The sequence below is a fragment of the Ciconia boyciana genome, chromosome 1 (genome assembly GCF_034638445.1).
Source record: "Ciconia boyciana chromosome 1, ASM3463844v1, whole genome shotgun sequence".
Lineage (NCBI taxonomy): Eukaryota > Metazoa > Chordata > Aves > Ciconiiformes > Ciconiidae > Ciconia > Ciconia boyciana.
The window spans coordinates 75954674-75967744 of record NC_132934.1 but is presented as its reverse complement, the minus strand read 5'-3'; positions in this window follow the sequence as shown (position 1 = coordinate 75967744).

Here is a 13071-nt window from a genome sequence, read left to right as displayed (position 1 = left end):
CCAGCCTTATAAAAACTGTGGGGTTTGGCCTTAGCCCATATTGATTATCTAGCTCATAAATGAAGACCAAACTTCTGGTTCTTGTCCAAACGACAATCATCTTGGAGCTTCATGCCTACAAATCAGACTGGCAGATATTAGCTGTTCTGAGTTTGTTCAGACTCACACTTCACAGTTTAAGCTGATTGTTTATGTACATTTTTCTTGAGTAAGTCTTTTTTCCAGTTGCATGCTCTTCACAGAATCAAAATACCCACCGGCTTCTATAGATTTTCTCTGGTCAGATCCTACTGCCATGAAATTAATGGCAAAATGCTGCTGATTTTACTGTAATCAAGATTTCCCCACTGGGAAACTCTAGTCTTCAAGGTAGCTGCTAGAAAGCTGTGCTATAGGAAACCGGGACTAACTAAGCAATGCGATTAAGTAAAAGATGCTCTGCTACCCACCCAAGTAACCCCATAAATGGGAGCTGAACTGAGACATGTGAGCTACTTCTATCAGCTCAGCTTGGAAAAAGCGTAACTCTCTGAACTAGCCCTGGTCACCCCTGCGTGCCAGCCTCTGTCACAGACCTGCAAGTTTCAGCCCATGACTCATCTCGTTGAAATCAGCATAAATAAAGGTGGCAGAACATAGCCCGGCGTGCTGTTGCCCTGGGTAGAAGCCTAGGACAGCTCCCCCGTGTTTGCACTGCTGAAAATTATAGGCACCAATTGTCTGCAATGGCTGCACCCAGCTAAGAGTTTCCTTCTCCCTCCTTGGCAACTACTGTCACACCTGGAACCCATTTATGCCACTAGAATACCATCTGTAGGTTTAAATTGCTGTATATAAAGGCTATATTGAAATGCTGCTTCTAATTATGCCAAATTAAGCACATGCTTTTGAAGAGGTGAAGCAGACCCATAGCAAGCTTTAATTCGCTGGGTACTGATGGGAGGTTTTCAGCGGCATAGGTAAGTGTGCCCTTGTGAAGTCTGCTTGATACCGGGGCCTCTCTCAGCGCACTTGTGGGACAACCCCGTTGTTCTTCTGGAGCACCTCCAGAAGGGCTGGTTCACCTCTTCATCCCCCTTTCCCTGCCACATCGCGCTGGAGCTCTCCAGAGATGAGGGGGGAAGTTGCCTTCGCTTGGCATGGTAGCACGGACGGAAAGCTCTGGAGCATGGGTGACTTTCCATGCAGCTGCAGAGCCCTTGCACAGGGAGATGGGCGCTGCCCAGGCTGAATTCACTTTCTCAGGACTAAATGCCAGGGAAGGGACAAAGTGGTCACCAAATGGGGAATGTGGATCAGTCAGTGGAGGGCACTGGTGCTTTTGAAAGGAAGAGTCTCTATCGCAGGGCAAGCTTGGCCACCTGGCCAGAGTACTTATCCCAGGGCACTGAGGGCTTCTGCCCTATCTGGGCAACTGAGACCCCAAGGAAAATCTTGTGAGTGACAGAGTACACTAAGCTCTTTAGTGGACTTTGAAGGAAGCCCTCAAAATGGTGGGGAGATGCCTGTGTTATTATATATGCACTATTATTCTCTCTAAGCTGTTTTCTTTGTGTGCTGGCTGAAGTACTTTTTGAGCCCTTGGAAAAACGGATGCATCTCTCCAGCTTCAGAGGTCCCTGCAGAGGTGGGTTGTATGCCGGGATGCCCTCAGAGATGATGTTCTGAAGCCACATCGTGTGAGTAGGTGGGGGAGGAAAACTCTCCTGAGGTTCATGAGGGTGGTTTTGCTGGGAAATGCCAGGTCCTGCCTGTGGATGCTGTTTGTGTGCAGCAAATGTGGCAGGGGAAGCCATGAAGAGCAACCCTGGAGACCTGCTTGGATGAAGGGGAGCCTTAGAGAAAACCAGTCCAGTGAAAGGAACTTTACTAGGTCTCTGGGACAGATGGATTGAATTATTCTAGCTTAAACTAATACGAACTTTCCATGTCGGACACTATGCGTTTCACTTCATGAGGACTAAAGTGTTTTGGGCAGTGGCTCTTTAACGTGCTGCTGAAGTTTGCACATGCAGATACGTATTTTGGGCTGCTAAAATAATTCTGTGTAAGAGGGAAACTATGAGCAACTGAGGGAGGAAATAACACTTCTAAAAAATAAAATCTGTTTCAGAAACTGATGTATGCTTTGAAAAACAAAACGTTTTATCACTGAGGATTTCTGGCTTTCGACCACGTGCCAATCTGAATCCAGTTTTGCGATTTCCACTCAGCCATATCAACTCTTAGTCTCAGTGGAATTTTTGTCTGAGTGGAAACAGGAGCATTGGGCCCTTTGACAGCAGAGCTGTTCCTCCCCGAGAGAGCACTTGAACGGTAGGGTACGGCTGCAATTTTTCGTCAGAACTTGACATTGTGAATGTCCACATCTATTTAGCAAATCGGCTCACCCTGGCGATGCACCCCATGCATTTTTGGCCCTGTTTCTTCAAGACACCCACTTAACTTTACGCTTACAAGCAGCCTCCTTGAAGCTTAGCGTGTGCTTGAATATTTTGCAGCATGAGGGTCAAAATTTTCATAGCCCGGAGCCCAAATAACAGTTTTTTGCTCTGTAAGCCACCGCGCTTTCGAGCTAAATGCTATCAATTCAGCTGATGGAGTTAACAGCAAAAATGCAGAAGGAAACAGAGCTGGCGAAATAGCTTGTGATTATTATCTGAGGGCTGGGTGGAGTACCTATTGGAGAGGCAGCAGCTGGAAGCCGGCGTATCCAGAATAGAGAAGCTGACATTACAGAACTTTTTTCCCTGTTAAATGCTTCAGTTTTCTCTGAACTTCCTAACTTCCCGGGGGGGGTGGCAGCTATGTGACCTGCAAACCCCCAGGAGACCAGTCCCAGCTTTTGGACCAAGGAACTCAAAGTGACAATGGGAACAGAGAGAAAAACAAATGCTCTTTTTAAGCAATACACTTTGAATTATTCATCTGTGTGTTACTGAAATCTGTTTTGTTCCTCACTGTACTAGCTATGAGGCACTCTAATTACAAGTATTTAAGACACATAAATTACCTTGCCAGCCATGACAAATGCTGCTTGTAAAGCCTAGAAGTATTATTTCTGCAACTGCAGCCAAGAAACCTTAACAGACCACCTGTTAGGTGAGATGCAAAATGATTGCTAGCATGTTACGAATAATTGGAATTCAGCGAAAATAGGTGAGACTTCTGTAGTGTCCTGGAAATCTCTAGATATCCTCTGTCCGTTTGCTACACACCTAATACCAGTTCCTTAGGGGTGTAGCTGGGCTCATTTTTAACTAGATGCTTGGAGAACCAGCGAGGTACTGGGAGGACGATGACCTGGCTTTGGGTGGTTGTCCAAAGCTTTGCTGTTCAAATGCCACGGGACCATCGTACCTGGCTTTCCCTGGCTCCCCACCCCTTTTCACTTTCTTGCCAGCTTTAAGAAGGCATTTCGTGACATCCCCACCGATACGCAGTGGTTGTGCTGGAGAAAAAATGACAACCTAGAACATAAGCATCGACATGCAGCGACTCCACGGGTGGTGGTGACGTTGATGGAGGCAGACTTCTGACAATACATGACAGACTTCAAATGTCAGGTTGCTTCTTAAGCCCTGAATAAGCCTGCTTAGACTGCTGCTTTTGGGTTTTACGGCTGCAAATTTAACCCCTTGTGAACACATCCTGTGATCTTTCACTTAGTTCAAAGGCATGGTAGTTGTGTGTCTGTGTCTCAGACACGCTGTCTTCCAAAAGCCTTAAAATGGCCTGAAGCAAAGGTCTGTGGTGGCTGGGGAAAAAGCACACTTGCAATGGGATGCAGAAAAAAAATCTCACTCAGGTTGCAATCGGATGCAAAAATCACACGCCCGGGTTGCAGTCGGGTGCTCTCTGGCGATGAGCAGCTGGGGGCAGTAAACACCGCTCAGATGCAGCCAGAGCCACAGGTCCTACCTCTAAAAGTGGCTGTCTGGGGGAGGAATATGTTCAGTCCACAGAAACTCACGTCTGGGTCATACAAGGTCTGTGGAATTCTCTAGGCCTCAAACTAGACTTACGTAGGGCAAGAGCGGAGCCTAGACTTCGTGTGAGTTATAGGAAAGGATTGGACCTGCTTAGCCTACGTATGGTGCCAAGGAATGGCTACCTGCTAGCTAGCCTGAGACCTCAGTCCCTCGACATATGGCCTCGAACCTGGACCAAACGAAAAGCCTGCGGCGGCGTGAGGTGTGTTACTTGACTGCCGTTTGGACTGGGACCACAGGGACATGGGCAGAGTTGTCCCTCCACCGGCAGTGAGTGTCAGCCAGCTGGAATTTGCAATGTAAAGCGCTAAGCTAAACTTCACAAAAGTTTATGAGGACTTTTTCTGGGGCAGACTGTGCTTCCTCAGCAGTTTTGGGAAAACACCGTCGGGACGCGGGAGAGTCGACAGTGCTGAGCAGCCGGGGGCACTGCTTGAAAGCCCTTTTCTGATCTGCATTAGCACATCAGTAGGGAAGGGCTGCAGGAGAGGTTTACCCGCCTGCAGCTCCTCAGGCCCAGCACAAGCTCAGTCTCTCTCATCTGGGTATCTGCAGCTCTGTAACTTGCCTTCAGAAGCGACTTCACACGCCAGCTTGGTGCAATGAGGACTTTCGAAGGATGCAGTTACGTTCCGTGGAAGCATCCGCACAAAGCATTTGCCAAAGTAGAGGTCAAGGTTGCTCTGCTTTCTGCAGAAAGCCTGCAAATTGAGTGACAGCCCCTGAGATCACCTCAGGAGCCAGAACGATGGCATCAGACAATTAACTCTTGCAGCATGCGGTACAGTTACACCTTTCCTAGCAAAACAGTCCAAGAAATCATTCATATTGGCAATATCTGTAGCAGCAAGCACATCAGCCAGGGCCTGTTCTCTGGCCCTGAGGCCAAGCAAGCGTATGCAGAGCCCAGCTCATGTCCTCGGGGCTGACCTCATTTTCTTCCCAGGACTGGGTGAGGTCACCCGTTCTGCGGTCAGGACCAGCCCGGGGGCTGCCAGCTGGGAGAGCCCAGGGTGTCAGAGGCCAAAACTGTGGCGGGGAACGTGTTGAGAGTTAAAAAGCACAGAGGGCTGCACGTTGCTGCTTGAGGCTGTGCCCTGACTGTCTTTGGTTTGCTGGTGTAGATATCGTCACTGGAAGTAAGAGGAGCTGACGGAAGCAATGCTCTGCTCATTTGTAAATTAGGGAAAAGCTTAAATTATTGTTCCTTCCCCCAGCAAACTGTATACCTACACAGGCTGGCTGGGGGGGAGCTTTCTTGTGCTACATGGCTGTGTGGTCTCTCCTCTGCCCCGGCCCCTCTCTGCCTCTCCTCCCTGCCCGCTCACCAAATAGATGGGAAACACGACAGGGGTGTCGAGCACAGCAAGGCTCGTCTCTCAAAGCCCAGAAAAGATGGCAATTTTACAATTCTGTGCTGTTTACGGATGAGCTTGCCATGGCCTCCCCGCTGCACCAGGGTTTGTGTTGCGTGGTGTGGCTGAATCCAATCCCTCCAGTTGAGCTGCATCTCCGTGTAATCCTGCCGGCTGCGCGGGCAGCCAGAGTTCAGAGCCTGGCCGAGCTGCTTCCCTTGGATGACAAAGGCGTGAGTCAGTTACAAGCTTGGTGTAACCTACTTATTTATAAAGGCTGTATAAAAGACGATTTTTTTCCCTCCTTGGCTACTGTGGACACTTCCAGCGGCAAGAAGGCTCTCTGCTCTGAACTCCCAATGAATCCCCCCAGCTCTGACAAGGCCTCGCTTCTCTTTTTCTTTACAGGATCCAGTTGGATGATTTGCAATCCATGGAGTTAGCAGTGAGCCACGCACGCTCGTTTGCACTTTCCAATTTGCAGTACGTGCCCGAGGCAGAGCAATGGCTGCAGGAGTCAGGCTGTAGGCAAGATCATACCGTGCGTGTAGCTACCTACGGCATGACTGAGAGGGAACCAATACTCTCAAGTCCAAAGCTGTGACTCCTCCAAAAAACCACACCCTTTTAGTTTCCACCTACCTCTAGAGGCAGTAACATTCATTCTCGACTTCAGTTTTTTCTAAGCACTGCATCTGTGTAATCTGTGTAGTCCAGGAGACCAAGTGTCCCTCCTGCCATGTGCCAGGTATCGAAATGACATAACAGGGCAGGGTTTCAGACATGCCAAGGCCACATTCATTTGCCTAAATGTAGTCACGTAGTGCTATTTTAAGCACATTTGTTTACCCTGCCCAGCCTCTAACTGGCTGTTTTATACATCCTACAATACCCAAAACACCCGTACAGGCCTGGCATGTCTGACACACAACCCATGAGAGTCCCACGCCCTTCTGGACTGGCAGGGAGGGGCTGAGTGAGATATACATACATGCCTAAAATAGCACTAGACACCTCTGCTTCAGCAGCTAAATCCTTCCCACCAGCAGCTTCAGCATTTCCCTGGCTGGTCTGCACAGTCCTGCTGGTCCAGCTGCTGAAGTCTTACTAGCGGGGGCTAATTTTCCGTGTCAGTGCAATTTTAATTTGCCAGAGTTGCACCTGATTAGGACTGGTTATTTATTGTTTCAGCAAGGGCAGGATTTCATGAAATGTTCAAAGCCATATATAACAAAGTTCAGGATAACCTGGCACGCACAAGAGCATTGAACAGTATAGAAATGCCAAAAGCAATATAGGATTTGATAGGACTTGGCTGGCTGCACGGTGTGACTACTTATAGATCATGGACCTGAATCTTTATGGCGCTGCATCTTGTGTGGTCATTTATCATAGCATAAAATGGAAATAAGTGTTAGCAGTCAGCCATAGAAGTACTTCATAGCAACTTTGCACTGGAATAAATGACTGTAAAGCATGCTATCATTTGGTACTTGAAATCTACTAATGCAACAAGATCTTCCTACCTTAATGTCTGTGTTTTCTCACAATCAGGTTCCAGTTATATTTGCCTTTTGGAGGAAAACCAGCAATCTCTGGATATGCCCGTACACACAGGCAAAGAGATAAACTTGCCTTGCCAATTGCATCACGTAAGTAGGTTTTGATTACAACACACCCCTTGTGCAGAAAGCATTTCATGACACAAACCAACTGTCGTTGTGGTAGAAGGAGCAAACAGACCCACGGTCTAAGTAGGCTTGAGCCGGTGAGACAGTGCAGCTCCATGGCTAGCGCGGTGCTCGCTCTTTGGTAGAGCTGCTCCAAAAGGCTTCGACTTGTGAAACTTTGACATCAGCAGGAAGCAAAGGGGGAAAAGGGCAGGTATGCAAGAGCAGCTCCCCCTTTTCAGCCCACTCTGTTAAGCCAGACTGACTTTTACTGCTGGGGTAGGGAGTCTGCGTTCAACCCACGAAAACGCATTGGCACCTCGCGGTGCCGTGCAGCGAGGGTGAGCGCTCGGGATTCAAATCGACCTCCAGCCCCAGCGCTGCCACCGTAAGCACGTCGGGCATCTCAGAGGCCAAGAAGACTTGAGGGCCAGCTGCGGCAGCCGGCCACCCCGCCGTGGGCCCTTGCGGTGCCCGGGGGTGGGAAGGTCCACGCAAGGAGAGGGCTGCGCCGCCCGCCCGCGTCTCGGAGCCGTGCCTCCGGCAGCCTTGGCGGGTCCCCACCCAATCTTTAGCTCCGTAACCATCCCCCGCCGGTGTCGGCGTCCCGAAGGCGGCCAGATGGGCAGCGTGATGGCGGGGCGACGGCAGGGCGCCGGGCAGAGGTCGGTGAGGCGGCGGCAGGAAAGCGGCTGGCGAGCAGAGGAAAGCGGCTGGCGAGCAGAGGGCGCTCCGCCACCGCCAGCCGCCCCGGCTGGGCCGCCCGCCCGCAGGGCAGGGGCTGAGCCTGCCGGGGCCACTTCGCACCGCCGAAACAGGGCCAGGTCCGAGCTGCGGCCCTTCACAAAGTCCAGTCTACAGGCATGTCCGTCTGGAGCCTCTCACGGACCGACAGCGTTTCTTGGGGAGGCAAAGACACAGATGCCTCGTTCTTGCAGGCAAAAAAAAAAAAAAAAGTCGAGCATTAAAGGTCCGGACTCTTCTCCCTGACAGCTGAAATGGTGAAACAGGAAAGGGGAAGACGTATAAACTGCAGATTTGAACAACAGATCTTGAACTAATACAAGAACCCAGTTGTACGGTGGGTGGTGAAGGTGTTTGCCGCTTTTCTCTGGCATGCGCATGCCACGGAGCCGTGAAACATCAGTTAACGTGACAACTGAAACCTGCGGCCTGTGGTTCTCAGCTTTTTTGTTTCCTTTTCCTTTTTACTCTGCATTTCCTTCTCTCACCCTCACCGTACGAGCCCTCTGACAGCCTGTCAGGCTCAGACAAGTCACTGGGGCTGCAGCGAAAGCAGTACTTCCAGGTTACGACAGCGGCAACCATTTAGCTGTTACACAATACCATGGCAAGCGAAAGCGACGGCTAAAGCCCTGCTTGCCCACCCCCCGACCCCTCTTTGTACCACACGTCCTCACTTGAGCCCGACGGTGCCTGCACGGGATCTGCGTCGCAGCACCTTTGCTTGCTGTGGGTCCAGGCACCATCCAGCCCCGTTGGGAGGTGGCTCACGCGGCTGCTTTTGGCCGACCTGCCGGTGCCCAGCGACACCTTGTCTCTGAATGTGTCCCTGGAGGAGGGTCACAGGAAAGCTGGTAGGCATATTTTCAGACTAAATAGACAAAATACTGAACACGGGTAGTTTTTAAGCTCTTGGCACTTCTTGTGATCTAAAAAATGAAATTTATTATTGTTACTGTTGCTGTTAATGGTAATAAAAGTAGGTCCTGATGCAGCATTCCCTGTGCATATCAAACCCACGTTTGTCACAGAAGTAGGACTCCTCTGCCCTGAGAGATGCTGGATGTGCGATTAGATCTTCTTCCAGCTTGAAACTTGTTTTCCAAGAGCCACTCCCCACAAAAGAGTGAAGAACAGCAAAAGAGAGAGGGATGGAGGAGCAGCAGCCACTCTTACTAGGTTCATTTGTGGCACAGCGCTTCTTGTGAATGGCAAAGAGCCTTCACACTGAAGACCAACTAGCAAGGGAGCTCTGGATGTGTTTAAATAAAGCCAGGTTTAATTAGAGCTGTTTGAAAATTAAATGCAGAAACAGAGTGTATTTATGTTTGCACTCAAAAATATATTAGATCCTCAGGCAGATCTAGGTCAGCACAGCTCAAGTAAAATCACTGGGAAATGCAGCGTGTGGAAAAGTATTCAGTTTTGCCTGTTCAATGCGAGCGGGTTAACTCTTACAAGTGCTGCCATACCCACACCCCCAACACTGCCCTTCGGTATCGCCATGCGGCGCAGCCGATGCCAAGAATTCAGAAATCTTGAATTATCATTCACACAACAACTTCTGGCTTGTTTTGCATTTTGGTTTGGTTTCTTTCTCTCTCCCTACTTGTGTCTCCTTTATAGCTACCACAATGCATCTTCCTGCATAGTCACGAGATCCAGAAACATTTTCCTTTTCTGTAATTAAAGCTGAGATTCTGTTATAATCATATGACTTAGAGTGCCATAGGTCTAACAAAAACACCCGATATCTGACCCTTGAGATAAATCCCCATATATTGGCAACTCCAAGTTGCATTGCTAAGCTGTTACATACTAAAAAGTAAAAAAAAAAAAAAAAAAAGATAAAAAGGCATTTTGTTTCCTGAGAAATACTCAGGCTTTTGATGATGCCTCCTGTCTTCCAAGCACCAGTCTGTCGGTCTAGACTCTGCCTAAGGAAACCAAGCTGCTTATCCCTGAATTGCTATTTATGTGGATCGCCTTGTTTCGGTGAGGTTGGGACCAGCTGTGGCAGAAGTCTGGCGGCCCGGCGGGAATTTGGAGGCACCACAGATCAAAGGGCCGGGGAGGGTCAAGTATTTTGCATGGATGCGCTTTGGGATCAGCTGGGCTTGAGGTAAGGCCCCGTGGCTGCTGCAGGGCACGGGAGATCTCTCTCCTGCAGGCCCAAGAGATCCCTCCTTCTGCTGGCAACGGAGAGAGGGTTTGTGCTTTGCTAAGGAATCAGGGCAAGAGTGTAAATTCCAGGAGTTGTCGAAATTCCAGATTTTCGTGCCAAGAAATCTCAACATTTTCTAATATTATTTCAGAGTGAATCAGCAAAAAGTCAACAGCAGTCCTCATTCTTAATTTGGCCCCGTTTGAAATAAAACACTTAACTGACAGAAATTATAACAGACCTAAAGGAGCTATTTGAATAGGCTCTTGGGATATAAAAAAGCAAAATTTTGCTCACGCAAAGCAGCTTGGGTTTTTTGCCTGACAACTATTTCAAAGGGGAACGGTTCTCAGAAATTTTTGGACAATTCCAGTAAATACCTAACACTCGATCCTGCGCAGAGCAGTGCTGCAGGAAGCGGGTGCTCAAGGCATCCTGCACTGACATGCCGGGCTTCCCTCTCTCGCCCAGCTGCTGGTCCAGCCTCAAGCAGGCAGCCACTTCCAGCTCCCTTTGCCCTCCCTCCTCCGCTGCTTCGCGCCCAGCTGTGGTTTGCGTTGTCATCTGTTGACCCCAGCATGACACAGTACTGACGTCCGCGGTTTCAAAGGCCTTATTTGTCTTTCCCACCCCACCTAATTCTAGAAATACATCAGTGGGAGCGTGAAACGTGCTGCTTTCAGCCCGGATCTGAACCCTCTACAAGGAAGGGGCATGGCTTCTGGCCTCTTCTCGCCGCCAACCGCGGGCCCCTTACCGAGCCACTGCCTTGAGTGGCCTCAGGCACACGGACACCATGCGAGGGTCTGCCAGCAGCGTGAAAAAGCAATGCAGCGCAGAGCTGAGCAGTGCGATGCAATGCAGAGGAATGCAATGCCGCACAGAGCAAAGCAGTGCAATGCAGAGCAGAGCAATGCAATGCAACGCAAGGCAGAGGAGTGCAATGCAGAGCAGAGCAGTGCAGTGCAGTGCACTGCAGAGCAAACGAGAGGAGTGCGATGCGGAGCGGAGCAGCGCAGTGCGCTGCAGAGCAAATGAGAGGAGTGCAGTGCAGAGCAATGCAATGCACAGCAGAGCAGCGCAGTGCACTGCAGAGCAAACGAGAGGAGCGCAATGCAGAGCAATACAATGCAATGCACAGCAGAGCGGCACAGCGGACTGCAGAGCAAACGAGAGGAGCGCAATGCAGAGCAGAGCTCAGCAGCGCAGGGTGAAGCAATGCAGGGCAGGGTAACGCAGGGCAGGGCACACCCGCCTGCGTGCGCCCTTCTCGGGGCGGGAGGCCGGGCCCCGGGCCGGGGCTCGGCCCTCGCCGCTGCCGGGCGCTGCCGCCCCGCCGGGAAATGGGTCACCGCGCGCTTGCACAACCCGCCCCGCCCCCACGTGACCCGAGGGCCCCGCCCCGCATGCAAATCAGCCTGGCGGCGGCGGCCAATGGGGAGGCGCCCTCCGCCGTTGTATTTATAGACCCTATTTAAAGAGCCCCTGGGAGTCTCCGCGCGGCGCTGGGCGGTGGCGGTCGGGGGTGTGCGCGCGCTGCGGCGGGGGCACGTGAGCCCGGAGGGGGCGCGGGGGAGGGGGCGCGCGCGGCCCGGCCCGGCCCGGCCCGGCCCGGCCGTTGGCGCGCGAGCCCAACCGCCGCCTGAGGCTGAGGGCTGGCTGTGCGGGAGCGGCCGGGCAGCCCTGCGCGGGGAGCCGCTCGCCGGCGGCGGGGGGCGACCCGAGGCGCGGCTCTCCGCTGCAGCCGCCTCCGCCCGCTCGCACGGCCGCTGTGCGCCGGGGAAGGTCCCGCGTTCTCAGCCCGGCCTGAGCGTCTGGTGAATTTTGGGATGCGTCCTCGCAGTATGCGCGGACCTAAAGTTAAAGTCCAGGGCTCGTCAAAGGTAGTTTCAGTCAAAAGCTACCGGTTTTCCAAGCGGTGGTGTTTTCGCTTTCAGATCCTCTTCTTCGGCCGAGGACTTTGAGATGTGAAAAGCCTTTTTGCTGCTCCCCTCTCTGCCCCCTTAAAAAAAAAAGTCTCTTTATTGGAGCTCTTTGTGCGGTGGGAGTTGGAAGGGAGACATAACGCTTTAGGGCTGATGGAGGTTTCCCGGCATCTGTGTCTGTTCCGGGCTGTGAGGCGTTAACGGAGCGGCAGGATTTTGTAATCATTCTGCACTGAAATAAATGACTAAGGTAAGCGAGCGGCAATGGTGATTTGAACCCGATCTTGCAAGCTCGCTCTTACGCAAGCCATCTCTGAGGAACTGTGACCCGAGGAATTTTCTGTCAGAACTTAGACGTGAGAAGAACAGCAGCTTTGTGACTTGTATCTCCATAAGTAATGCTTCCCCCCCCCCCCCGCCCTTAAGCAGCATTTCATATATAACTTGCAGTCCTACCAAAATCAATAGCATCTTCCCCTTCACTTGGAGACTAAGCCTCCTGTTTCTAGGTGTATGTGTATTCGTACGAATCCTCTCATCCAGTTGATATCTGCGCTCCTCTCTCCTTCCCACAGTGCTGTTGAGCACTGACTCTGTAATAAGAATTGCAAATATCTTTAGTCCTGTTTTAAAGAAAACCTCTGTAACGTGCTGTTGGCAAGACAGCTCGGTTACTCTGCTAATGCGTAATTGAGAGAAGGATGGGGATGGGGACAGGAACTGCTCCAGCTCATACTGTTTGGCTCACCAGAGGCAGACTGATAGGTTTCTCTCTGGCTTTTATTAGCATTTGCCTCAAACCAGGAAAAGAATAAAAAAAAACCCAAAAGCTTAAAAAACCCCACAACAACCCCAAAGCCTACCCCTGTGTTGAGAGTTGACTGACGACAGGGCTTCAAATAGCCTCAAATATGTGCTGCTAGTTTCTAGCAAGTGGTTTACTTAGATGGTGCTATAAGTGCACAGATTGACTTGACCCCTATTTTATTAGAACATGGCAGTAGATTCCAGGGTAAAACCTAAATGGATCTGGGAAAGGGAGAGACATTGTGAGTAAATCAGTAAAAAGGACAAGAGATTACTCATTCTTGTTGTGCTTTTAAAACTATAACCAATGCCCATTCAATCAGCGCAGAGACTTCCTGATTTTAGTAGGATGTGGGTCAGGCCCTTGAAGAACCTGTGTGCTAAAATATTGTGATGGGTAAGTGCATTTTACAA